Source organism: Cydia strobilella, chromosome 23, assembly GCF_947568885.1.
Source record: "Cydia strobilella chromosome 23, ilCydStro3.1, whole genome shotgun sequence".
Classification (NCBI taxonomy): Eukaryota; Metazoa; Arthropoda; class Insecta; order Lepidoptera; family Tortricidae; genus Cydia; species Cydia strobilella.
The window spans coordinates 1,103,741-1,130,781 of NC_086063.1; the positions used below are offsets into that span (position 1 = coordinate 1,103,741).

General features: G+C 38.3%; 1 non-coding gene across 1 annotated transcript; it reads right to left on the minus strand.

Annotated features, from left to right (window-relative positions):
- Positions 1-2,778: 2,778 nt before the first annotated feature.
- Trnad-auc (transfer RNA aspartic acid (anticodon AUC)) lies at positions 2,779-2,851 on the minus strand. The gene has a single exon. It is a non-coding gene; the product is annotated as a tRNA-Asp (tRNA).
- Positions 2,852-27,041: the final 24,190 nt, after the last annotated feature.

Sequence of the window (27,041 nt, forward strand, 5' to 3'; positions counted from 1 at the left end):
AGTCAAAATGGCAAAAAATCCCTTATTTGAATTTAAACTATCGTGAGACATACTAACTTAGCTAACTTAGCGGTTTCACTCACGTATTTTTAGTCACTCGCGCGACATGTTTCGGAGAGCCTAGGTCTCCATTTTCAAGCACTAACAGTGCCTGAGTAGCGGTCACGATGGACGGGCGTAAATATTGTCAATAAGTCCCTTATTAAATTTAAAAGTGGAAAAATTACTGCCTTGGGTGAGACTTGAACTCACGGCCTCTGGATCGATACTCCAGCGCCCTAGACCCATATAGTGGGAAGATTTGCTGACTATGGATGAGGTCTTGGTGGCTCAGTTGGCAGAGCGCTGGAGTATCGATCCAGAGGCCGTGAGTTCAAGTCTCACCCAAGGCAGTAATTTTTTCCACTTTTAAATTTATTCTAAGCTTAATAGCATCGATCGCAGACGTTTCTGCTTGTTAAAAATTAAGTCCCTTATTGTTTCGTCATATCAGTCTCTCCGTCCGTCCGTCTTTCTGTCCGTATTTCAGAGCCATTTTACAGAAAACGGTTTTAATCAGAATTACAGCTCACAAAGCAAATCTAATTTCGGAAGCGCCGCGACTTCCACAAAATGCGGTTTGCCGAGCAAGCGGTCGGGACGCGAGCTGGGTGATGAGCGGAGCGGGAGCGGTTTTATAAGCGGATCGGAAGAGATGTAAAAAAGCTTTTTGTAGATTTGGCACTCTTACATACTTATATGTTATCCACAACACAAAAACCCAACTGTAATACGCTTCCAAGACATTACTATACGAGGCTGGTTACTAAGGCTGGTTTTAGTGTCAAGTGTCAACTTGTCAAGATGTTCTTTTACGCTTGACAGGCCAATATATATGACAAGTGCGAGTCGGACTCGCCCACCGAGGGTTCCGTACTTTTTAGTATTTGTTGTTGTAGCGGCAACAGAAATACATCATCTGTGAAAATTTCAACTGTCTAGCTATCACGGTTCATGTCATACAGCCTGGTGACAGACAGACAGACAGACGGACAGCGGAGTCTTAGTAATAGGGTAGTTTTTACCCTTTGGGTACAGAACCCTAAAAAAAATACGAAAACCTTTAGAGACGTTTCAGTTAATAATTCGTAGTCGTAATTCGCTTCGCTCGTTAATACAGTCGCATCCATAATGTTGTCCTTACATTTCTTATTCAATGTCGATGAAGTTGAATATTACATTTATTTAAATCGTTTTGTAATTTGCATAGGGAAACACTCGCTTTAACAGCGTGTCTTTAAAGCGAACCGTGAACTAGTTACATTTAGTTTTTAGGGTTCCGTACCTAAAGGATAAAAACGGGACCCTATTACTAAGACACCGCTGTTGGAACTAATATAATTAGAACAATGAGGTTGGCATGTGCCTAATATATCTACATGGAGTTCGTATATATGTCCCAGTATAAACTGGTTATATAGAATAATAAGTCTTCTAGACAGATGTCACTTCTCTTGTATTCGTTTGCCTGTGCGGATGCACACTATATTTTGCTTTCTTTAATATGGTATTTCATTGAGTAGTCCACGGAATATCCAACAACCGCTATCCGTGTGTCCATCTGTCCGTCTGTCTGTCACCAGGCTGTATCTCATGAACCGTGACAGCTACAGTTGAAATTTTCACAGATGATGTATTTCTGTTGCCGCTATAACAACAAATACTAAAAAGTACGGAACCCTCGGTGCGCGAGTCCGACTCGCGCTTGGCCGGTTTTTTTACTGCAGCACTCTTATTTGTAGATTAAATGACTGCCAGCGAGATCGAATCGAAATGAACATCATTAGAAGTGCGGCGCGCAGTGTTGTTAGGATCCTAACAGCAGTATTCTTAGGAGTATTCATACAATATTATGCAACTGTTTTTTTTCTGACTTCTAGGCAAAGATTTACAAACAATTATTTACTTTGATTTTATTACAAATTTTATATGTTCGCTGCTGTACATAATTAGGTCTTAAAATTCTCGGTCCAGTGTTTACAAAACTCAGCTTCGTTTCGTTTTGTAACTTCGGTCCTTGAGTTTTAAGAACCCTTATTATGTACCTGTTGCACAAAATATAGCTTTTCTTGTAAATATTAATAATTTATTTTAAAAACGTACAGTTAATGGTATAGGATTGGGGAGAGGACCTCTGATGCTCGCGCGGGTTCGTACCTTCGTAGTACCTGGTGCAAAGGTTGGCCATCGCTATCCAACGTGGTAACGCGGCAAGTGTGATGGGCACCTTTGCACCCGGTACAGCTCGCGGAGGTCTTTTTGAATAAAATATTTTAGTTAGTTTTGTAGTTTATTGTTTAATTTAGATAAGTTTAAGTTATTTTTTATGATTGTATATATACCATTAACTGTACGTTTCTTTTAAATTGTAATAAGGTATTAATGAGAAATAAGGTTGGACTTCCATAATATTTAAGTTAAATGGGACTTGATGAGATGTCAACTTTGCATTAACAATGAAAATGTTTGACACGTTTTGTACAATCTTAGAGTCGATTAAATTGTACCTATTTTAGTATTTAAGGTTTATATTTGTACTTAGTTCTTAAGGTTTTTTTGTGGCAATAAATATTTTTCTGATTCTGAAATCATTTTTAAATATTATTTAAAATAGCAAGTGATATAGTAGAGCGACGTCATCACGATTTTAAACATCACAAGTAATTAATTTTTAACAAGCAGAAACGTCTGCGATCGATGCTATTAAGCTCAGAATAAATTTAAAAGTGGAAAAATTACTGCCTTGGGTGAGACTTGAACTCACGGCCTCTGGATCGATACTCCAGCGCTCTGCCAACTGAGCCACCAAGACCTCATCCATAGTCAGCAAATCTTCCCACTATATGGGTCTAAGAAACCCTAGCGACATCTACCGTAAGAGTGTTACACTTCTTAAACGGCCACCGGAGTTCCAAGTCATATTGGAAATTCACCAGTTACGATGTGCTACCCATTCTAAATTAATTCCAGAGGCCGTGAGTTCAAGTCTCACCCAAGGCAGTAATTTTTCCACTTTTAAATTTATCACAAGTAATATTTTAAAGTAATTGAGGTAAACCGTTTGTACCCCTTTTGCCGCGCACCATAATCTTATTTTTCTTTCTTGTTGCATTCTTTGCAGCATCAGGTTTATTTTTCTTATATTTTGTCTATTATAAATTCAAATTTAGAATTGTCATTCCATTACTTCAGTTTACATGTTTCGATTTGATTGTGTCATTAATGTGGTTTTCTGATTGATTGTAAATATTGATAATTAAATTACTATCGAAGGTATAATTCTCCCTCTTATTAATTCCGTACTATCTTTTTTATTAGGGTTCCGTACCCAAAGCTAGGGTAAAAACGGGACACTATTACTAAGACTCCGCTGTCTGTATGTCTGTCCGTCTGTCACCAGGCTGTATCTCATGAACCGTGATAGCTAGACAGTTGAAATTTTCACAGATGATGTGTTTCTGTTGACGCTATAACAACAAATATTCAAAACAGAATAATATAAATAATTAGGCGGGGCTCCCATACAACAAACGTAATTTTTTTGCCGTTTTTTGCTTAATGGTACGGAACCCTTCGTGCGCGAGTCCGACTCGCACTACTTCTACACCCTCTCACTTCATGGTTTGGTCATTTATTAATGATCCTGTAAAATGAACAAACTGTTTATCAATATTATCAAAGAAGTAGTACAAAGTACAGAAGTCTCGCAGTGTAACTAAACCGACGATTGACAGCGGAAAATAATGATTCATGCCCCTCCCTAAATCATCTCTTTCTCGCTCTTTATACTGTGTCTCAATTACTGCTCAAAACCATTGACAAAACTATTTTTATCTTATCGATAACATCGATATGTCGCATCCCTAACCAAAGCAAAGACGAGTTAGATCTCAAGTGCGGAATTTTGACTCGCTGCAAACCTAATATTACTCGCAGTTGGGACATGAAGGACCTTTTAAGACAGGGATATATTTACATGTGTCCGTCATATGACTGGCAGATATGTCTGGTGTCATTTTCTATGTATTTGTGTCGTCATTACAGATTGGATTTAGTATGTAGTGAGCGAGAAGTGCGACTGTGTGCACGTTTCCCCCCGCTAAAAATGGCAGAATATTATTTATTTGTACGGTAAGATATCGCTTGGGTTCCTCCCTTCCGACATGTCGGAAGCTGGCGATGCTCGAAGGTAGAACATTTTCTAAAGGGTCGGCAATGTGCATATTGCACAGGTGACACCTCTGGGTGCGTAGCCAACTTGCAATCGTCAACGCACCGTAGCGAACAATACGCAACTGTCACTATCGCACTACTGAGGAAAAATGATAGAGAGAGAGATGACTACGATACGCTACGGAGCGTTAACGATTGGCACGTTGGCTACGCGCCCTGTTGTTGCAAGCGTCCATAGGCTGCGGTGGCCGCTTTCCAGGCGGACTGTATGTTTGCTTGACTCCAACGCACATAAAATCTTATTGCGTATTTTTCCGTAGACTTCACGAGTTGACCTAACCTACCAAAACGCAGGAAATAAATTTTATCTCCGTCGACAAGAAAAAAGGGTGACATCAATCTCGTAAAAAGACATTACTTAGTGAACTGTCCCATTAGGCGGACTTAAGGATGTCCGGCGATTTGTTACGGCACACTTTAATTCTATTGCCCGAATGAATGGGGCTAAATTAACTAGACGGTGATGATTGTACTTAGCTTTCACTTAAAGCTAAGAATGGGCTGCTTAATATTACATTTTGCCATTTGTATTTTTTTTGTATTTTATGTAATAACGTTTAAATAAATAAATATACGAAAGTAACTCTGTTAAGGGGCCCACTGACTATCAGTCCGCCAAACGATATCGGCCTGTCAGTTAGAACAAGAATTTGACAGTTCCGAACAACTGACAGGCCGCTATCGTCCGGCGAACTGATAGTCTGTGGGCCCCTTTAGCCTGTTACCTCTTCACGCTGAAACCGCTGGACCGATTTAGATGAAATTTGGTAAGTATAGTTTGTCGTCGAGGAAATCATGATTCTACGCAGACGGAAGCTTTCAAGAAAAGAGCGTACTCCCATCTTAAATTCCGGCAACGCACGTACAACCCCTCCGGTGTTACGTCTCCCTGTCCCTTCCTGTGCCCCCTCTTAAGGCGGTTCCCTGAGCCAGAAGGCGAAAAATCTCCTTATATGATCATGTTTTTCTAAGAGGCGTTGAAATTCGTAGACGTGGAAAAAATATTTGTAGTTCTTGACTATATTATCTTTAACAACATAGCTTCCGATACACGAATTATGACACTTCGCTCGATACAATTAATTCCCAAAGTAACCTCTAACTCGGACTTTTAATCCTACTTTACTCGGTTATTTATTATGTGATACTATAAACAAAAAAAGAAGAAAAAACAATCTTAACATAAATAGTAATTTCATAGCTTTAGAATTTCGATATTATAAGGTAACGTTTTTAAAATAAATAAAAACCGACAAAATTCGCTCAAAATTGACACTTGGCGCGTATGTTCTTTCCCGTTCTTTCTTGCGAAATGTGACAAGCGGCAAACCGATGCGAGAGGTCAAGGTCGCCTGGAGTCGTAGCACGGTACGCTTATCACCATGCCTGTCACGTTCTAACAAGTATGTGAGTGCGAAAGTGACGGACTTAGTGATAGGGGAAACCATGCTGCGCGGGCAGGTCATATCACAAGAGTATCGATATATCCTTGAAACATAAACACATCGTGTCTGTAACCCTGTCAATAGTAGTCACGGCACGTCTTGCGAGATCCTTCATCCGTGTACAAACAATACGGAACAAGCATAGGATAGCTAGGCGACAAGTTGGATGACTCACGCACCACTTAAATATTCTTATTCTGTTTTTAGTATTTGTTGTTATAGTGGCAACAGAAATACATCTGTGAAAATTTCAACTAGCTATCACGGTTAATGAGATACAGCCAGACAGACAGACGGACAGACGGATAGCGGAGTCATAGTAAAAGACCCCCTTTTTTACCCTTTGGGTACGGAGCCCTAAAAAAGGTCATTTATAACATTTATATTTTTGACTTTTTCTGCAGTAATGCAATCGGCAGCAGTACCCACTGTGCATTAATGTACATACATAAAAAGCATGTTTGTACGGTTAATAATATTAGGGTTAATTTTTTTTTTATATGTGGATTTTATAATTATTAATTTTATTTTTTATCATTTATTTTAGTTTTAATGTCTAGTCATGGATCCTTATATTATATACCTATCTTATTGATTTTTTTTAGTTTTAAGTTTTGACATTTTAACTAAATTTGACTGTGCATAACATATCTTAATTTCAATTTTATAGTTTTAAATTTTTTATCTTTTTAATAATCAATCAATTTTATTATTACCCATCAATTAATTGTCAAGATCTTTTATATTTTATCATTCAATTATCAAATGCTTAGTCAATTTAATTTTAATGGATCTATCTTTTATACTTAATCTTATTTTATTTTTTATTTTTATTGCAAATGTTTTGTATGTTTTAATTATGGATCAATGTTATCTAGATTAAATGATTACAACTACTACTTAATGTTGTATAATTATAATTTTTAATTTATATCGATGTTTAATTTTTTTTTTATAATTTTTGTAATGTGGTAAAATATGGGTTTTTAAGACCTGAAATAAATTTTTTTTTTATTACTGTCGCAAATGTCAAAGGCAGCAACATCACCCTAATTTTTACATTTGCGGCTGCAATAGTCGGCAGTAATGTCGCGCTGCCATACTGCTGCGAGCTGCAGTAATGCCGGCGTGCTCAGAATAAATGGTACGTAAATAAAGGCGATGGCATTCGTTTATTCACTCATGGGCAACGAAAAAAGGTTATTTTGTAAGAAAAGTTATAGTGTATATATATTATGTATCAAGATCAAACATTTAGTTAGTTAGAACACTACCACACAACACAGTGACACACACACACACACACAGAACACAGGTTGGAACACAGTGTCAGGGAGCCGGCCGGGGAACCGTTGGAACTTGACACCCTTCGGCCAAAACTCTTCTTTGGCCAATTATTATTAGTCGATCCTTTTTTAGGGATCCGTACCTCAAAAAGAAAAACGGAACCCTTATAGGATCACTCGTGCGTCTGTCTGTCTGTCCGTCTGTCACAGCATATTTTCTCCAAAACTACTGGACCAATTAAGTTGAAATTTGGTACACATATGTAAGTTTGTGACCCAAAGATGGACATGTAACGTAAACAAATTAATTTTAAGCACGGGGGCCATTTTTGGGGGGGTAAATGAGAAAATTAAAAAATAAAGTTTGTCAAACTATATCGGGTTACATATCATAAGAAAGAGCTCATTGTGAGAGTGGCTCTTTTACATGTCAATTTTTACAAGCAATAAAATTAACCAAAAATTATAAAAATCAATTACAAATATGGAATCAATAAAATATTAGATACTCATACTCATACTCATACTCATACTCATACTCATTTATTTATAATAATATTTCATACTTTGTTAGAGATGTATCCAGTCTAAATGTAAAATTACACAAAAAAAAAACTAATAAAAATATACAAACAACAGTATGTATGTATTAGTGCCATGCTGTTTCAATAAAACAGAAAAGCGTTCTCAAATAGAATCTCGAACGAAGCGAGGGACTATCCGCACTTGTACTTAGTAATAATAAGCTTAAGGAATTGAAACAGTGCAGTGGAAAGCTCCTTAAGAGCTTCAGTTAAATAAGAGTATTGCTGTTTTATAACATTTGTGTAATCGCCTTTAGATATATAGAAACATATGGGGCATTTTCTATGAAAAGGGACCTTATTGCCGATGGCGCTTACGCCGCACAACGTCGCGCGGCATTGTAATTATATCAGAGCATCGTTAATAATGGCGTAAGCGCCATCGACAATAAGGTCCCTTTTTATAGAAAATACCACATATAAGGTAAACAACCTGAATTCGACTTTATTATTATGGAGTTAGAGTGCATAATCAAACTAAAAATAGGTTTATTTTATAAGGTACAGGTAAGTTTAGCTTTCCACATACTTTTATAAGTGTAAATGGATTCAAATTTTGCGTCCATGTTCGTTAGTACCATAAAAGAAGCGCTGGTGGCCTAGCGGTATGAGCGTGCGACTTTCAATCCGGTCGCGGGTTCAAACCCCGGCTCGTACCAATGAGTTTTTCGGAACTTATGTACGAAATATCATTTGATATTTACCAGTCGCTTTTCGGTGAAGGAAAACATCGTGAGGAAACCGAATCGTAATAACAAGACCTAGTTCCCCCTCTGGGTTGGAGGGTCAGATGGCAGTCGCTTTCGTAAAAACTAGTGCCTACGTCAATTCTTAGGATTAGTTGCGAAGCGGACCCCAGGCTCCCATGAGCCGTGGCAAAATGCCGGGATAACGCGAGGAAGATGATGTTCGCTAGAACCATAGATAAAACTGCTGGGTCTGTAATTTTAATTATGAATCATGAGCGTAGCGAAACTCAAATACGCTTTTTGAAAAAACTTGTCTAGTATGGAACATGAGTACGATTTTACATCTCACCAGCAATAAAAAAACCGGCCAAGTGCGAGTCGGACTCGCGCACAAAGGGTTCCGTACCATTACGGAAAAAACAGCAAAAAAACCACATTTGTTGTATGGGAGCCCCATTTAAATATTTATATTATTCTGTTTTTAGTATTTGTTGTTATAGCGGCAACAGAAATACATCATATTTGAAAATTTCAACTGTCTAGCTATCACGGTTCATGAGATACAGCCTGGTGACAGACGGACAGCGGAGTCTTAGTAATAGGGTCCCGTTTTTACCCTTTGGGTACGGAACCCTAAAAAACATCAGACAAATCCGAAAGTGTGTATTAAAGATGAGTGGTAAATAATACCTTACGGCATTTAAGTCGATCATGTTCGATCGATCGTGTCGATCGTGTTTAGAATGTTCTTTATATCAAATCACTCGGACTAGAATTCTTCGCTACGCTCGTTATTCCCTTTACTACATCGTAGTACACTCAAAAGCATGTGCTAACAGAATAGGACATTAACACTTGGCATCGTCGCCAAGTATAAGTCGCGTCTTCGCTTGGTGACTTGGCAAACAAATAAAAAGTGCTAGCGTAGATTAATTAGCCTAGGGCAGATATGTAACTCTTGAAAACAAGTCTTTTCAAATTACGCAGCGTCTTACGTAAGCGAACAACTCGCGAACGCGAAGCGAACCGGTGCGGCGGGCCCACGCGTTCGCGTTCGCAACGAAATCGCGTAGGACACTTCTATAGGTATCAAAGTATTAATTCACCCCGCGCTGCATCGCTTCGCTTCGCGTTCGCGTGTTGTTCGCCTACGTAGTTCGCTGCGTTAGGGATTTAATTGCAAAAAAAGCTTCCACCACCATCCGACTAACCCGAGGATAACCGGTTAAATCGTCACCCGTGTCAAATAGTACTGGTAACCATGGTAACTCCAGGTTTAACCAGTTAACCCGGGTTAGTGGAATGGTGCAAGTGGCGCTTAGTGGAGCTGCAAATTTCCAGATTGTTTTTTAAAGGCTTCATTTTTTATCATTTTATCATTTATTTATTGTATTGTCATGTACATTATAGGTGTTACATAATATAAAGTCAGATCATGACACCCTGTAAGGGCACACAATAGTAATATTATTCTAGGCTAATTACATTTACTTATTAGTAATCAATTTAAATTAAAATAAAATAAATGACCGCAAATATTAAAACTAAATCTAAGAATATATCGTCAAAAATAATTATATTGGTAAATGATTAATTGAATTGATTTGTCAGTTTATTACTAATAGTTATTATTTTAATTTATTGATGTCGTATAATAATAAGTAGGCTAATGGTAGCAAAAAATAACAAATCTTTGACACGTAATCACCAGGGTGGTTAACCCTTATAATTTGACCCATAACATCTATCAGGATACTATACATTTTTATATTAAAGGAAAAATGGAAAAATTCACCGCTTCTGGCAGGATTTGAACCTTGCGAAATTGAGCTCTAATTCTATCTAGCAGTTATTTCTTTATCTCTAACGGGTCACGATTTAGACAAGCGTAACACACGCTATTTCGGTAAAGTAACTTCATTTTTGAGAAAGAAAAAACATAAGTATATATTCATAGACAGAAAAGTAGTAAAGTGACGTATTGTGATGGGTGACGGGATTTCGACCCATGTTCTTTCACTGATATGTGTTAAAATTGTTAAATATCAAACGAAACCGTCAACGCCATCTAGCCGAGAATAGGCCAATGGGGTAGCGACATCTATTCGAAAATCAATTTTTCTTGATTTCTGAGGCACGTTTTTTCCTTAGACTTTTTTTCCTTAGATTCATCTTATACGGAGCTATATAGGTCTTTGGTTCTATCTTCATTCTTACCAAACTGGTGAATCTAAATGTACGAAAGTAATCTGTCCTCCCCCTAAATAATATTATTATGACATGTGGAAACGAGAAAGCACATATTTCCTTCTCGCTTATAGCCGTCAACCACTTAATGCGAGACATTCATGGAAAGTGCAGTCGGTGACACAAGCGTCTAAAAAGTTTTGCTTTACAATTAGGAAATACGAGTATCTACTTAAGTATTTTTCTCAGACACTAGAGGACTTGGTCAATATTTCTTTAGTAAAGTAAAGACTGATGAAAGATTGAAGTTACCGGGATAATAAGTACGCGTCTTAAGAGGCAAAGCGTAGGTATTAATCGTGAAAAAATGGATAAAAACAAGTTGTAGGGACCAGGGATCTACTATATGTATTGTGACATAGTTTTAAGTTCAGCTAAGGAAAAACACAATCAACCCTAGGTGATGAAATTTTTTAACGTCTTCTACGCCGATGAATTCGCGGGCGATGGCTAGTTTGACTAGTTTCATTACATTTTAAGCTAAAAATGTCACTTTCTGCCAACAATATGTAAGGTGTGGCGTCAATTATATACAAACAGTGTGAAGGTGTGTGTAACGTACCTAAATAAATAAATATATTATACCTTTAAACGAACAATTCTTGTATATATCTATATATATTTATATATTTATAAAAGCGCTGATGGCCTAGCGGTAAGAGCGTGCGACTTGCAATCCGGAGGTCGCGGGTTCAAACCCCGGCTCGTACCAATGAGTTTTTCGGAACTTATGTACGAAATATCATTTGATATTTTACCAGTCGCTTTTCGGTGAAGGAAAACATCGTGAGGAAACCGGACTAATCCCGACAAGGCCTAGTTTCCCCTCTGGGTTGGACGGTCAGATGGCAGTCGCTTTCGTAAAAACTAGTGCCTACGCCAATTTTTGGGATTAGTTGCCAAGCAGACCCCAGGCTCCCATGGAGCCGTGGCAAAAATGCCGGGACAACGCGAGGAAGATGATGATATTTATATATTTCGGGGATCTCGGAAACGGCTCTAACGATTTCGATGAAATTTGCTATATGGAGGTTTTCGGGGGTGAAAAATCGATCTAGCCAGGTCTCATCTCTGGGAAAATGCGCACTTTTGAGTTTTTATGTGTTTTCCGAGCAAAGCTCGGTCTCTCAGATATTAAATATAATAGGACAATATTTTTTACTCAGATCGACCTAGTCCCACAGTAAGTCAGAGGAGACTGCAATGCACATACTCTGTTCCTGTGGACCACTAATGTCAAAAAGAAGTATCCACTTAGGGCGGCACATACTGCAACCCTATGAGGTACAGAACATTACGGCCCAAAGAATCTGGAATTTTCTGGACTCAACGGGCATTAGTAACGAACTTTAAAGGGCCGTCACAATATATCACTGCTTGGTCGACGTGACACTCACAGGCCTACAACATCCAACAATAATAATAGTCCCACAGTAAAGTAAGCTCAATAAGGCTTGTGTTGTGGACACTAGACGACGGTATAATATAATAGGTATATATAAACCATCCATATTAATGTGTGTTACCTCTTCACGCTTAAACCGCTGGAACGATTTACTTGAAATTTGGTATAGAGATATTTTGAGTCCCGGGGACAGGCAGGACATAGGGTAGTTTTTATCCCAGAAATTATCCTATAAGGGGGTGCAAATTTATGTTAAAAACTTAACACTTATGTTCTGGACTGTATTTCTGCTCAACGAGTTAACATGATACTACATTATAGTGCTTTGTGAACTAAACAAATGTATTTCTACCCCCATTTATAGTATTTTCAACCGTAATGTATATAACATAAGGTTCTTTATGTCCGCATCAAATAGATAATAAGGCTTTGCTTGGAAATCTTTCATTATATATTGAAAAGGAAAATGAAAACAGTGGGTACATTCAATGTCATATTCGGGTCTACCGTGATTTAATTTCATTGTTCGTTTTAGCTGAGTTGCACCAGCTGTGGTCACGGAAAGACTGACGTCACTGACGCCCCAGCAAAATGTCAATGGAGATCTAAGTAAACAACGCTGAACTACCCGACATTAGTTAATAAAAATGTTCGGGGTAGACAGAAATTGCAACTACTTAAAGTTTAATCTTTAATTGTTCACGGCACAACACGCAACACTCACAATTTCCGAACACTGCTCCGAAGATATATCCGCTCCGCTGGTTTCAACATTTGAATCACTGGTCCCCAAGTAGACGATAATTTGTACCCGTCCTCTCTGTTAAAATTTTTAGGGTGTTTATTAATCTCAATCGCCTCTTTCACGATCCGTGGATATCTGCGGATCCGCGGTAGACCCGTTCGTATAATTAAATATGTGTTCAAAACGCAATAGTTTAGTGTTATGATCAATATCATATTACTGCGATATGTTTGCGTGGCGATGGACGGCTGTGTGCAGTGAATGTCTGAGGTTTTGTGAGAGGATGGATGATAGGTGCTCAACTGTAATAATTTAGTGCTGTAAATATATAATTGTACTAGTTGTAATTTAAATGGCTCGGTCTTGGCTTGTCCAACAAGTCTCCATTGCCATACAGCGCGGCAACGCTGCGAGTGTGATGGGGACTTTTGGACCAGGCATGCCACGGAACGGGTCTTAGGTTAGTTGATAGTTTTAAATTTGGGTTTATAATAATTATTTATTTAACTTATATGACGAATATAACAATATCATTGGTTTTATTAAATAAATGTAGCAAATTTATTTTAACTTAATTTATTATAAATATGTGTTATTAATAACGTAATAATATTTAGAAGTTATTTAAGAAAATAGGCAAAAAATGACCCCCCCCCCCCCTTTATCTCCGAAACTACTGGGTCTAAAATTTTGAAAAAATACACAAAATAGATCTTTAACTATAAGATATTTCTTTATTGTACAACCGTGTTATTTAAATGTAATTAACTTTCATGGCACATTAGTTTTACACTGTAATGTCATGTAAATGTGTTTTCAATAAATAAATAAATAAAATAAATTATTATACGAATTATCATCGCACTGAGTATAATTAAATTAGGATGTAAGCTTATAATAGCATCCTTTCTAAAGAAAATTTCAAAGGCATAACTACTATCCGAAATAGGCCATTTTACGGCCAACTGCCCTATTATTTCAGTACTATTTCCTGCAATTTCAATGAAATATGGTCACGAATGAAATGGAATAGCCTTACGTGAATACTCGTCAGGTATAATTCTTCCGTTTTTATTCGTGTAATCAGCTTTATTTATCCTTGTGCAGGAATGAGCTATTACTTGCCAACTGCCTTTTAATAAATGGGTTATTGGTCTACCGTTTAAGACTTAACGCAGCGTACTACCACAGATTAATAAATAGTTACTACGTAACAGATACATCATTCCCATACAAAAGCGAAAATACCTACGCTATAATAGCCTACAAAATCTTAATAATAATACCTGCTGCTCAGGACGAGAAGAAATGTACCATAAGTACGCGAACAAAGAGTCGAGACTGCCTTGTTCGCCGTGCGAGTCACGTGCCAACGCGTCATCGTAAGAATGCGCTAGGGTTGTACTGTTACTTATGTTATTATTGTAATAAAACAAATTTTGCGAATCAACCATATTTTTTATTAGTCAATCAAATATTTAAAAACAACAATTATATCACCTGACTCAAAAAACTCCTTCATTTACGATTTACCTACTTATGTTCAAAGAAATAAATGGTGACAAAATTCATAAAGATAGATTTAAAATACTACTCGGTAAATACGACAAATTTTCCTTTGTTTTTTGACTTTTACACCCATCTACTGCACAATAATTTCGTGGTTTCGGCATTTCGAAGCGTAGGCGCGGGAAACGCGCGGTGCGAGCGCTCAGGCGGGCGTTCGGCGGCCCTCTGTCGGTTGAATCGTCGACGATACGCCGAGCGGTAGGCATATAGCGCGTGGCCTTGAGCGAGTGAAGGAGGCCTGGTACTACGTAGGCAAACACGCGAACGGGAAGCGGCGCGGTGCGGAGCAGGGTGAATTAATCCTTTGATACGTATAGAAGTGTCCTACGTGGACGATCTTGTTGCGAACGCGAATGCCTTGGGCCCGCCGCGCCGCGCCGCTTTGCGTTTGCGAGTGTTCGCCTATTACGTAGTACGCTGCGTAAGAGTCACGCGAACGGTGTAGGTATTTCTATTTGTCCCCGCCGGGTGATGGGAATAGGTGTAATGTGACATTCCTATTTGTCCCTGCGTATTGTATGGCGGCGTACACGTGGGGCGTGGACAAACGGGAATACACCACACAAACTTAGCCGTCGACATACAATCTAAGTTACGCTCTCATTTTAAAACGTTTTGAAACCCTAGTATAAATTTCATTCGTTAGTGTGACGAGCGGTTTGCGTTGTCTATTTAAAAAAAAATATTTAGATCAGCACGGTTTCACTATTATTTTTAATCGCTATGTTTCGGATTCTTCGGGAATCCCTTTTCAAGCACGAGTGTCCGCGGCGGCTGTACGTCGTCCCCACCAGCGCGCGCGCAACGAGCGACGAGGTGGGCGGCGCGGGAAGTGCACGACGTACAGCCGCCGCGGACACTCGTGCCTGAGGAAGGATTCTCGAAGAATCCCAAACATGTCGTCAAAAGCGACTAAAAATTATAGTTAGTGAAACCGTACTGATCTAAATATTTTGAAATATGTCTCACGATAGTTTAATTTCGATTATGTCTATTTTTGTATGGGATTATGACGGGACGGTTCCGAAAATCAAAATCCCATACAAAATGATGCTTAACGCAAACGCGTACGTGACGTCACGGTATCGAATGAAATTAACACTAGGGGTACTGAAACAACATAAAAGTCATGGACATTCAAATACCTAACATACTTTTTTCTAGTTTTAAAATAATATATCATCTCCCATCTACTCAAAGGTTAACTGGAAGAGATCCCTCGAAGGGATAAGTTCGCCTTTGTACATCTTAATATTTGTACCATGTAATTTTTAATATGTATATTTGTACAATAAAGAGTTTACTAATACTACTACTATATTTCATTTAAGAGGCCGTAGTCGATTTTAGAGCAAAAATTTTAAATTGATAGATGTAGTCGTTGAAATTATACACGTTTTGTTACGTAATATCCAAATAAAAAGTATTGGTTTCTATTAGCACGTCTTCTCATCTTGCCTTTTAATAATGAGGTCGCAAGCGTGCGTCACCGGTAATATATGAAAAGAAGGGGCAGTTTTTAAAAATTCATCAAAAATTTATGGTGGTAAATTATACAAATTGATGTATAAGAATAGTTTCAACAAATGTTGTAGATTGTTTAAGTATCAAAATTACGTTGAAATTAAGTCGATTTTCAGAGAAATTGTCACTTGTTTTTAAGTAATTTCTGGAGAAAATTGATTTCGTCTAACTTTCATTTACACTACTTCAAAGTCATAATTATAAAAATGTAGTCTGATAAACGTCAAGTACAGGATATGTGTAATACAAAATTACCATATTTAGCTGTCCAAACTTTACGAAATTTACAAATATGAGCGACAAAATCAGTGCTTTACGCGCGTTTACCTAAACGTCCATCAGAAAAGCAAACATTACTAATTTAGTGAGTCTGTTTTCAACAAATTTATCTGATAAAGGGTAAGATAACAAGATGCGCTAATAGAAACCAGTACTTGTTATTTCAATTAGGTAACAAAAGGTGTACAATTTCACAGACAAAATCTATCAATTTTACATTTTTGCGACTAAAATCGACACCGGCCTCTTAACTTCTAAACGATAATTCTTGAGCTTACTCAGTCAATCTGTGTAAGAATGTCTAACATTTATTTGTTTATTTATTTATTTTTTAATTACTAACATGCATTTACTCTATATTTACATACGTATTTATGTATTTAGTATGTGTATCTGGCAGTCCCAGTTTAATCCCATTTGTCCATTTGTGATTGTCAAATAGAGGCCCCAGGGAAATAGCAGAAATGCAGACAAGGCCCTGATTACACAGTGTGATGATAATTCTGAATAGGATATTGAATGTACCTAAGTACAGTAAATAAAATATAAACAAAAACCGGCTAAGTGCGAGTCGGGCTCGCGCACGAAGGGTTCCGTACCATTACGCAAAATAACGGCAAAAAAATCAAGTTTGTTGTATGGAAGCCCCACTTGAATATATATTTTATTCTGTTTTTAATATTTGTTGTTATAGCGGCAACAGAAATACATCATCTGTGAAAATTTTAACCGTCTAGCTATCACGGTTCGTGAGATACAGCCTGGTGACAGACGGACAGACAGACAGACAGACAGACGGACAGACAAACAGACAGACAGCGGAGTCTTAGTAATAGAGTCCCGTTTTTACCCTTTATAAGTTTTAAATTTACCTCCGACGTTTCGAGGACGGCGTTGTCCCCGTGGCTAGTCTTCTCCGAAACCACTACCGTGTACAGTCGGTTCTCTAATACCAAATTAGGGCACCGACCGTACATACCTATGAAAGTGACGAAACCCCTACAATAATATGACATTTGGCAGTCAACCCATATCTGAACCTGTCAAATTCACTTCCTTTTTTGCAATTTAGGACGAGTGCACGATCAAAAACATGTACACACCCATATGCTTTATGTCAGTGGAGTAATGTGGAGATGTGCGTACATATTTATGACTGTGGACAATGGTCGGTCATAAGTGCATGTGGACACTTATTGGAAATTCATGATTTCTTTACTAGTGGTAGATCGGGTTAAGGGATAGATGCGGCTAGGACCTATTGCAGTGATCAATCTCTGAAATAGGTCCTAGCCGCATAGAGCTGCATATAGCCAATCGTTCCGTTTCGAATCGGTCGTAGTCGTTCGTTTGAGTCGTTGGTTGGTTGGTTGGTGGTGGTGGATGGTTGGTTGGTGGTTGGTTGGTTGGTTGGTTGGTGGTTGGTTGGTTGGTTGGTTGGTAAGGTTGGTGGTTGGTGGTTAGTCGTTGGTTGGTTGGCTCTAGTGACTAGACAAGTCTAGTCTCACTTGACAGAAAATTATGACAGTCAAGAGAACCAATTAACCGGTTTATTTTAAAAGGAGGCGAAAATCCAGGAAATTAGAAATAAACATAAGCTACTAGGTATGGCGCGCCGCTCAAAACTTGCGGCGATCGCGGGGGTTAACGTTTGACCTCAATTAGTCTGAAACTATATAATTATCTGTTTGAAATTTTACTAGCCAGATCCCTCAGCAAAATTACTAGCTATTTTATACCAAATTATATATTCTGTTTTTTTTATTCCGTAGACTAAAATGACATTTCATGTGGTACTAAGAAATGTCATGTCTTACGCATGTTTTAGGTATTGCTATGGTATTTAGGGTAACTATATACAACTGTCAATACATGAAAATAAGACGGCAAACGGCACTCCGGCATCGCTTCATGGTAGGAACTCCAAAAATATGCACGAAGCGTTTTGCTTCCACATTTCTTATGCGAACTGCCAAGGAGTGGAACGCCCTGCCCGAGTCTGTGTTTCCGCATGAGTACAATCTGGGGCTCTTCAAGGCAAGAGTTAATAGGTATCTCATAGGTAAGCGTGCTCCACCGTAGACCGCATCATCACTTACCATCAGGTGGGATAGTGGTCAAACGCCTGCCTATTCATCATGAAAAAAAAAAATATTTTCGAGTTTTTTTTATACTATATCTTTAGCTTTTTATTTAAGGTCTTGGTTGGAGTGCCATTGCAAATACAGTCCTATTTATTTTTCGTTCCGTGTGAATTTCTTATGGCGGGCGTTTACTTTGATTCAAACGTGCAATTGCATGGCATGGATCACATGGATGTGTGTTTTTAAGTCTCATGAAGTGAAATGTAAATTTCTTTTGAGAATAATAAATATCTTTACAAATACAAATAGTTTATTAACATAAAGGTTGTTTACATGTGCATCGATATATCCATCAGACTCCAAACTAGGCTGAGCCTGTATCTTGGAAGTCTGCGAGAGCGATTGACAATTATGTCCACATTATACATTGCTTAATACTAAAAGTAATTACTACAATACAATCTAAAGAATACAGAATAACTAAACTAAAAGATCTAAACAAACAAGCCTTATTTAACCCGAAAACGTATTAAAATTCAAAATAAGCTAGCCTCCTTTAAAACTAAGTTAGGACTAAATACATACTGTGCCGTATGTATAATAATACCCATCTAAACTCAAACCCTTTTCAATCGCGAGCTAAGTGCGATCTCGTGTAAGACTCAGCTCAAAACCATATTGTTCGCAATCACAATAATCGCTGAAATATTGTCTTTTCAGACCTAGAATGTTGGCTGTAGTTTCCTTATACCACAGAATAAGTAATCCATACTATCCATACTAATATTATAAATGCGAAAGTCTGTCTGTCTGTCTGTCTGTGTGTTACCTCTTCACGCTTAAACCGCTGGAACGATTTACTTGAAATTTGGTATAGAGATATTTTGAGTCCCGGGGACAGGCAGGACATAGGGTACTGTCTGTGTGTTCCCTCTTCACGCTTAAACCTTTAGATGAAATTTGGCATAGAGATAGGTTGAGTCCCTGAGAAGGACATAGGATAGTTTTTATCCCGAAAATCATCCCTTAAGAAAGTAAAAAGCGGGGTGGAATTGAGATAATTAACGAAGTGCCTGCTGATTTGTGTGCATAATATGCTCAAATTTAGATTGCTATGAAAAATTTTCCAGGAGCTATTCTTACTCTAGCTGCGGTTACTACGTCCACGCAGACGAAGTCGCGGGCAAAAGCTAGTAGTATTATCATACAGAACGGCCACGCACCGCCCCGCCCCGACTCGAATTACCTCGCCCCGCGACACCAGATTGATGGCTGTTTGCCGACCGCTCAGTACTATTTTTAAGCAACTTACACTATGACGCATGAGTGTACAGACGTGCCGTTCACACATAGAAACGCAAGTGAATTTTGATGTATAGCGTGTCCGCCCTGTGTTTATACTATCCTTACAGATATGCTGACGTCAGAGACAGTAACTAAGTTGAGGTCAAAAGAGGTATTTGAAGCGGCTTAGTTAGACTCACGCACGAAGGGTTCCGTACCATTACGCAAACGGCAAAAAAATCACGTTTGTTGTATGGTTATCATGATTATGGACTCGCGCGCGAGAACGCTACTCATACTAGGTAGTTAGACGGTCAGAGTTGATAAATGAACGTAAAAAACTGCTATAAAATCACGTTTGTTTCTGTTTTTATTATTTGTTTTTATAGCGACAACAAAAATACATCATCTGTGAATTTCAACTGTCTAGCTATCACGGTTCATGAGATACAGCCTGGTGACAGACAGACAGCGGAGTCTTAGTAATAGGGTTCCATTTTTACCCTTTGGATACGGGACCCTAAAAATTTAAGAAAAAGTTGCATTTTATCCACAAGAGTGGCAAAGTACTTTGATGAAAATGTTTGAGTGGTGAAATATTTAATACCGTTAATTTGGATTTGATTTGCTATGTTTTACACGATACGATAACTGTATCGTTTTCCTCGCGTTGGTGTGGTCAAACATTTTGTGGCTTTCCATTAGAGAAGGGTCCTGTTGCTCCATCTGCAATAAGGGCCTTTTTATTAGAATATCTATTGGAATTTCAGATGGAAACGTCCTTTTTGAAGCATAAGGACCCTTCTGTGATGGAAAGCTACATTTTTATTCACTCGATAGCACTTTGTTTAACCTTCGTGCCTTTAAACCCTAGTAACGCTCATTCGAAATATTCCACTTTTCGAAACACTCGCTATGCACTTAGTTCAATTTTGGATTCTTTCGCTTGCTCAGGTATCAATATTAGCACGAGGGGTTAAACAACATACTTTACCTCCTTGTTAGCTTTATATAAATTATAACATATTATTTACATACATATTTTGTACTTTTATTAATAATAATCTGATAATTTAGTAAAAGAAGTTAGTGTAATGATTAAACCAAGACTGACAGTTGGCACGTCGACCTATCAGGGCGCTGCTAAAATGGTGGCGCGGCGTTCTGATTGGCCCACTGTGATGACGCCTGAAGTAGCGGGAATGTAGTGACAACGGCCAACGGCCGTGAGGCAGTCTTGTTTTAACCACCAACAGAAAAGTAGATTTAGGAAGAAAGTACTAATCTGTGAATTATATGGTTAAATTATTTTATTAACGCTTATGCCTTAATTATAGTAAAGCAAGCGTTCTATGCCTGCATTGGTAAGTTAAGTGTGAGGACTGAGGACACATTTGATATTGTTATTATAAAACAGTAAGTACTTGAATCAGTATCATCTTTTATTTGTTTACCTAAATTACATACCTTTGGTTAGCTTGTCAGCTTTAAAACCTTAAAGACAGCCTTCTGCATCTACACAAATAACTATTTTTAGGGTTCTGTACCCAAAGGGTAAAAACGGGACCCTATTGCTAAGACTCCGCTGTCCGTCTGTCCGTCTGTACGTCTGTCCGTCTGTCTGTGTGTCTGCGTGAAAGCTAGACAGTTGAAATTTTCACAGATGATGTATTTCTGTTGCCGCTATAACAACAAATACTAAAAAGTACGTAACCCTCGGTGCGCGAGTCCGACTCGCACTTGGCCGTTTTAATACACTTTTCTCGACAAAAAAAGCAAGCGATAAAAACCCCTGTCGTCATATGAGGTATATTGACGACGTGTATAGACGTCGTGTCCAAGACTGGATGCACTAACGAACCTAACGAACTAATATTTGTCTGACACGAGACAATATCGACAATATTTGTTGTAGCGTCAGCAGAATTGGGTTTTAACACTAAAATAAAGTAAAGATTTTTGTCGGGGCTTCTAACCTTGGTGACCTGCCGGGCTAGCACATGATTGGCTCGAGAGTATCTCGCCGCGGCATAGACTACCCGTCCCCCTTTAATTCATACAGTTAGTAAAAGACGGGTAGTCTATGTCGCGGCGATATACTCTCGCGCCAATCATGTGCTAGCCCGGCTGGTTTTATACGGCTCAATTCGAACAATGCGATACCGATCTGTGTCAAAAGTGACGTTTTAGGTTGAAGAAATTGGCCGATACTTGAGGATCGTTCTTACCTGTTCATTCTCATATACTCATGTATTTATTGCATCCAAGGCAGGTACACAGGTGTTACATAATAGTTGGTCACACATGGGCCCTGGTAGGGCACGGCGTATTCTTAAATCTAGAGATTGTATGTATGTACAATGATTATTGTTATATATGTAATATGGGGTAGATATAAGTTTACTACTATCAATAAATTATTTTAATAAAACTTAATCATCATCATCATCATCATCATCATAATTTAAGAGCATGGCTCTTGTCGGTGGAGTGTGCGCCAGTTTTCTCGGTCCTCGGCCAGGTTCTTTAGGTCCCTGTAAGACACGACATTTGCTTTCGCTTTCAGTTGTTGTGTGTAGCTTGCTCGTGGTTTTCCGCGGCCTCTTCTCGCTTCTATCTTGCCTTCTAATATAGTGTTAAAGAAAGTGTCGTGTCTTATCAAGTGACCTATCATTCTGCCTCGTCTATTTTCTATGGTTCTCAGCAGGTTTCTCTTCTCTCCCACAATTCGCAGCACTTCCTCGTTCGTTTTTTTCTCCGTCCAACTTATTCTCTCCATTCTTCTCCACAACCACATCTCAAAAGCCTCTAATCGCTTCCTATCTTTCTGCCGCATTGTCCACGTCTCACACATCTCACATAAAACTTAAATTAAAAACAAAATTAAAAATTGAAATTAAACATATCATTAAAAATTAAAACATCAAATATTAAAAATTTAAAAAATTAAAGATTAAAAATTGAAAATTGAGTCATTATTATATGTCCATATTATCATCAAAGAAATTGTTTAGCTTATAAAAGCACTTGTTAATTAAAAAAATCTGTTAAGGGGACATTCATAGAAAAGCAGTCAAAAACCAAATCGGTTGTCACTTGTCACATTGACAATGATATGAGATCCCTAATAGCAGCTTATTTTTCACATCACCAATTCGAAAAACGGCTTTTTCTTCCCTTCTAGGAGGGATCAAAGTGGCACTTTTCTTTCCTGCTAGGAGGGATCAAAGCAACACTTTTCTGTTCTAGGACACAATTTTTTCAGTTTATTGCGCATTCTTTTTTAGCTTAAATAATATTTTTAAACATTATAATTACCTCATAGGTGATGTGAAAAGTAATGTGTCACATGGTAGCAAAATTATTTCCATCTTGGGCGTAACACACTTGAATCCCTCACTACGCTCAGGATTCTATTCAGGAATCCTTCGCTTCGTTTAGAATTCAATTGTACGCCCTCGCCGTAAATATGTAATTTTGCTCCCTTGTGACACAATCTACTATTATATTGATTGAAACTGTAACAAGATAGGTGCCATAAATGAAACAAATTCATTGATTGGCTTAAACATTTTATTTTGTCTAAGGATGTTTACCTCGTTTACCTAGGATGGCTCTGCTGACCCTGCGTTGCTGGTAGGTCCCCCGTAGCACGAGTATCGAGCGGGTTTTTTTGCCGACGCTCACTCGGTCATCTTTGACCTTTGAGCGTGCATCCGAGAAAATTTCGCACTGTTGTTGGAAACAAATTTTGCTATTTCGTTTTTTGTAGGCGCTTATTTTTTGTCTAGTATCAACGTGTTATTATTTTTATTTATTCAGAGCCCACTGTGTCCCACTGCTGGGCAAAGGCCTCCCCCCTCTTTTTCCACTTGTCTTTGTTTAATGCTATATCCGGCCAGCCTGTCAAGAAGGAGTCCAAGTTATCCCGCCATCGCCGACGAGGTCTGCCGGATCCCCGGTTAGACTCGTGGGGCTCCCACTCCGTGGTTAACTTGGCCCACAAGTCATCCGGCATTCGGCAGACATGACCAGCCCAGTCCCATTTCAACTTGGCCGCTTTCCGAGCTACGTCTATTATTTGAGTCTTAGAGCGCAGCGTGTTTTTATTATTATTATTTTTTGTTACAATTCTTGTTCTTCTTCAATGTAAGAGGTTATACTCTGTTGGTGGAGTATTTTCCATTTCTACCTCTCATATGCCATAGCCTTGACCTCTTGATATAACACGACACCAGCTTTTTTAGGGTTCCGTACCCAAAGGGTAAAAACTGGACCCTATTACTAAGACTCCGCTATCCGTCTGTCTGTCACCAGGCTGTATCTCATGAACCGTGATAGCTAGACAGTTGAAATTTTCACAGATGATGTATTTCTGTTGCCGCTATAACAACAAATACTAAAAACAGAATAATATAAAAAATAAAAATTAAATTCGAGAATAATATAAATATTTAAATGGGGCTCCCATACAACAATTGCCGTTTTTTTTTCCGTAATGGTACGGAACCCTTCGTGCGCGAGTCCGACTCGCACTTGGCCGGTTTTCTTTTATTTGGTCTACGTAGCTACGTCTTGGTCCATATAATCACGCCTATTTCCCAGAGGGGTAAAAAGAGACCACGGATTTCCACTTGCTACGATCCTGACATACCTCTTTCGCTTCCTTCACTTTCATAATATTCTTCATATATACACGCTGATGCTCTTGACCTGGCTTTTCTTCAGGATATCCCCGATTTGATCAGAGATAGTCCGCCGAGGTCTACCCCTTCCAGCTCCCGCTTCTACTTCTCCCTTATACACTCTTTATTAGCCTTCTTTCTTTCCTTATATCTATTCTATTACAATTAAATGTTAAAATTACAATTTAACAAAGCTCCACTAATCTGTATTTAGTTTGACTGTGGAATCAAGTGTCAATCTCTTTTTATTTATACTGATAGATTGATTGCAGTAGATAAGTAACGCCTAAAATAACGATTAAATAAAACAATTTTACATTATTTTAGAAAAGAGCTGATGTTCCTCTTCTTTTGTATATTATTTTCTGTAATGAGGTGTGCAATAAAGAGTATTTGTATTGTATTGTATTGTATTGTATTGTATTGTATTGTATTGTATTGTATTGTATTGTATTGTATTGTATTGTATTATATTGTATTGTATTGTATTGTATTGTATTGTATTATATTGTATTCTTCAAATTGCTTGATTTATTGTTATCAAACATACCTACCGCAAGGAAACTCCCTTTCACGTAAAAAAAACCGCATCGAAATCCGGTCATTCGAGAGCTACGATGCCACAGACAGCCACACAGGCAGAATTTAGCGTCAAACGTGACGGTGTGATCTGGCAGATTTTACGATCGGTCGCCAACATATACATGTGTATGTGTGGGTGTAATAAATATGGTAGTAATCAGCAGCGTCAGCTACCTGCGCTGCATAGAGTAGAGCAGTGGTCCAAAGATATCGATAGAAAAATAAACAGAACAAAAAATACGAGTACACAACACCGTAACAGCTTGTCGACGAACGAGCGGGCTTAGCACGGTAGCATTTTTATCACCTGTCACTATGCCTGTCGATTTCGCACTTACATACTTGTTAGAACGTGACAGGCATGGTGACAGGCGATAAAAATGCTACCGTGCTAAGCCCGCAGCTGGAGTTCTTGGGTAAAGGCGTATATTGGTGTTGTTTATCAAATGTACCTAGTGAATAATCCTTGACGTATTTTCTCGGAAACTCGTATTTGTAATGCTTCTTCAGTCAACCTCAGTACTTTTTGTACTGAGACTGACTGAAATAGCTGACGTTCGTGAGTTTCCGTGAAAATATGATGGTAAAGGAGGACATCCCTGAGTATTTGTTCCGGAGTTATGGATAAACCTAATACAACCTACACTGTAGGTCCTACAGTTTCGTAGGGTGTGTCACTATAGGGTATTTGACTGTATTTAAAATAAATTATTTTACACCTTGCATGAAAGGTACGGTCACGTATTCAGGCGGTCTTCAGATCACATGGTACGAGTGGCATTGGATCTACCAACGACGAAACGGGGCCGTGGAAGACGCCCTGCTACTTGGCTGACAACGGTCCAAAATGACCTGAAAAACACAAATATTGACGCCGGAACAGCACAAAATCGTCCTGTGTGGAGAAAGAGGACAAGGAGAGCCGACCCCAGATAATGGGAAAAGGCTTAGGTAGAAGAAGAAGAACACCTTGCATGAAAGATTGCACCAGAAGATTAATAGAAAAACGTAGACAGCAGTTATTTTTAGACACAATTTCTATTTTAAAACCCGTATAAAACTATAAAGAGTAGGTAATTTTATTGTGACGTCACATGCTAGTGTTTCATATAAATTACATTGTAGCAAAATCGTTTTGACAGTTCGAAAAAAGAAACTGATTTGACTAGTAGTCAAATACCCTATTACCGCCTAGGCTAGGCCTAAGGGCGGTTTCAGACTAGCGTATTTTTAGTTTTTACGCGCGTATACGGTCGTTTCGGCAAACGCTGGCCTATCCAAGGTAACGATCGCTTGCGCGTCGCCATCGAATCGCTGTCTGTCTGTCTCTTGCGTATTAGTGCGACAGTGACAGTTGCGTTTCGTTCGCTACATATCGTTAGCGATTGGTATGTTGTCTACGGAGCCTGCTCCTACGCGCGCTTCTAAAAACGAGCTTTTAAAGCGTATAAAACACTAATCTGAAACTGCTCTAAAAGGCTTAAATATACTCGTAAATGTACGCACAGTCAAGGACTTCGATTAATGTACCATATACTACTTTATCCAAGTGAAAATCAATATGAAAGCCGCTAGAGATCTTATATTATTGGCACTGTGACAAGAAGCGAAATGGTACAGAAATCAAATTCCTTTACTGTCCTGTGTATGAGTACTCATTTGTGTTTTTGCTAAATATTGATGGTTGATCTAAGTACCTAACCTCTAAATTCAAAACAGGTTTTCTGAGATACAACCATACAACTGGCAACTGGTTTTTATTTTATTTTTATCGTTAACATAGATTTATAAGTTTTGCTGTGTCTTGTACTAACAATAATATGGATTTTTTATTCGAAATAAAAATATTGAATTTAATTGAATTGAAAACGTTAAGCAAAAGGTACTTTACATACTTATTATGTAAACAATATCGATATAGATAAGCTTTTGAACTATCGACACCTCTACATCCCTAAATTGGACAAAGCGCCAGTGATTTGTATCTAAAATGTTTTTTCTCGGGGATTATTGCTCCCTTATTGGCCTTACGATTTATTCTCTTCCACCCCTATCGGTTTTATTTGGGTAGCGATCAAAGAGTTAACAATAGAGTATATCTATTTCCTTATCCTATCTGTAAATAAAACCATGCTTTAGATTTTAATTAAACACTGAGAATATTCATGGTGGCCCCAGAAATACTAAACCAGCATCAATACAATTTATGAAACATACATAGAGTAACAACTAACACAACAACTAGTACAACTAACTGGCCCCAATTTCACCACGGTGACAGGTGCGACAATTGTCGAAATCACTATTACTGACGTCACATGCCTCCATAGGCTACGGTAACCGCTTACCATCGAACGGGCC